A 2,810-nucleotide genomic window follows, 5' to 3' on the forward strand; every position below is an offset into this window, starting at 1 on the left:
TGGAGGAGATCCAACAGTCTCTGAGTTCAGGAAGTCTCTCCACAGATGAACTGTCTCCTGCTCACTGGTCAGCTCTAGTTTTCATCTTAGTGTCATCAGGAAAAGATCTGGATGTGTTTGACCTGAAGAAATACTCTGCTTCAGAGGAGGCTCTTCTGAGGCTCCTGCCAGTGGTTAAAGCCTCCAACAAAGCTCTGTAAGGACAGATGGTTTCTGCATGTATTTTTGACAGAGAAATCCACCAATGATGATGTAAATATTAATGTTTCAGTTTATATATTGCTGCATTGTCTCTTCAAAGTGTCCCGGTGGTGGGAGTACACACAAAAGAAAAACACACTTCCTTCAGCAGCTGAACATAAGGTTACATATTAAGCAGCAAAACTCCTCGTCTTTATGTTAAAATTGAAACTAGATTATTTTAATTCATTCTGGAGTTTTTTAAATTCTCTTTTCAATCCCCTTGATGCCGGTAGTTCTGTCCTTTAAGGCTGGAAGCTCAACTATAAAATTAAACAACTCGCACCAAACTTATAAGCATATGCAACACAAGATATTTCCTTCTTTATCAAAGAAAAACATTGTTGATTGGAAAAAACTTTTAATTTTGAAGAATTATTTAATATTTTCCTCCCTGTTTCCTCAGATTGAGTGTCTGTAACCTCTCAGAGAGAAGCTGTGAAGCTCTGTCCTCAGTTCTCAGCTCCCAGTCCTCCAGTCTCAGAGAACTGGAYCTGAGTAACAACAACCTGCAGGATTCAGGAGTGAAGCTTCTCTCTGCTGGACTGAAGAGTCCAAACTGCAACCTGGAAACTCTCAGGTAAAACGTTCTCATCCTGGTGAAACCAGATTTCTGTTCACTAGCTGCTAACAGAGACACTATACTTCCAGAGGTATTTGACCACCATCCAAATAATCAGAACCAGGTGATCCAATAACTTCCTTTGCCACAGGTGTATGAAAGCAAGCACCTAGGCATGTAGACTGTTTTAACAGACATTTGTGAAAGAATGTGTTGCTCTCAGGATCTCAGTGAATTCCAACATAGAACTGTGATAGGATGTGCAACAAGTGGCATCCTATCACTAACAAGTCTCTACACATAAATGCTATCGATTTTCATTTACTGCAAGCTGAGAGAACCAAGAAGAGAGATATTTAGAAAGGCAGTGGTTAGTCTGCCATTGATAGTGTAACTCTGGATACTTGACAGATTGCTGCATCCTAGGCACACAAATGAGCTTTATTGCAGATCCTTCCTCCCAGCAATTGTTAGACTTCATAACCAGAACCGCTCCCAACAAACTCAATAATGACATACATCCCGGCTGCTACATGCAGTCTTTGTAAGTTTCTTTTAAATATTGTATTGCTGCTTCAACAAACAAATAAACACATCTTATACATGATCATAAGTTGCCCTACTCAGCTGCACATTTCTTTCTAACTGATGATCTTGTTTTTATTAAATGTACAGCATTATTATTCCTCTCATGAAAATAACCCGTTCAGACCTTTGGCTCTACCTCAATGTTCTCATCTTCTCATCATGTGATGAATTGTGTGTCTGCAGCTTATCAGGCTGTTTGGTCTCAGAGGAAGGCTGTGCTTCTCTGGCTTCAGCTTTGACCTTTAACCCCTCCCATCTGAAAGAGTTGGACCTGAGCTACAATCATCCAGAAGACTCAGGAGTGAAGCTGCTATCGGCTCAACTGAAGGATCCAGACTGGAGACTGGAAACTCTCAGGTATGGAGGAACCTGCTACAGGAGTTAAAGTACTCAAATTAGTTCAGGCAATTTTGGTTTTGTAACAGCAACCCTTTAAAAGCTGTAGGAATTTTTCACATGGTGCTGAATGAACCTGGGAAACCAACCCATCTACTGGAACCACAATGACATGATAGACAGAGCAGCAGGAGGCCAAATATAGCTTCATGTGGAACCAATAGGTTGGAGAGAGAAAATCGGTCTAAACTGTTTCCTATTAGAGTTCAGTTTGTCTGTTTTCACAAACCAGTAGCATCATGCGATGGGCGGGAATTCCACTAATTGGTTTACTGAGAAAATACAAGAAGCTGATTGGGTGATGGACAAGAAGTTAAAAATATAGATAATTTACATCATAGAGCAGATATTATTGGTACTGCAGTGGCATGGCTGAAAGCAAATGTAGATTTTAGAATAAGTGAAAATGTTTCAGTGACAGGAAAAATGGAACAGGAGGATGAGCAACATCTAGAAAAGTTTATCTGTGTTCATAGAAACAGGTAGAGGAACTGATCTAGAATATGTAGCAATAGAGACAATAATGAATGAGCTGAAATTAACTGTAGATAATTATTATGAAAGTTAGATTAGTCAGTTAATCCAGATTAAAGGTCTAGACAATCAGTAATATGTGGTGAATATAATGCAATTGGAATAATATGGGATAGAAACAAAACAGATGTAAATGGAGAAACAGCAGAAGAATATTTAGAGGGTAAGAACTGATGATGTTTGGATGGTTTAAGAGAGACAAGAACAGATGTTGATCCAGGAAATGGATCAGTTCGATTAAACACGAGTGTCCAGGAAGATTTCAGCTGATTGTGAAATGAGATTTATTGGACGCCTCATCTGGAGGCAGAGATCATTACCCAGTTTACTGGAATATTCTCCTGACTAAGAACGGCTCACAAGCAAAATTAAAGACTGGGATGGTTTAATAGAGTTTAATAGGGACTCTGACTAATTTAAAAGAGAAGTTCAGTTAGATTTCCATGATGATCTACTGATGACAGAAAGGACTTTAAAACAATGTTGGATG

Source organism: Poecilia reticulata, unplaced genomic scaffold (genome assembly GCF_000633615.1).
Source record: "Poecilia reticulata strain Guanapo unplaced genomic scaffold, Guppy_female_1.0+MT scaffold_263, whole genome shotgun sequence".
NCBI lineage: Eukaryota > Metazoa > Chordata > Actinopteri > Cyprinodontiformes > Poeciliidae > Poecilia > Poecilia reticulata.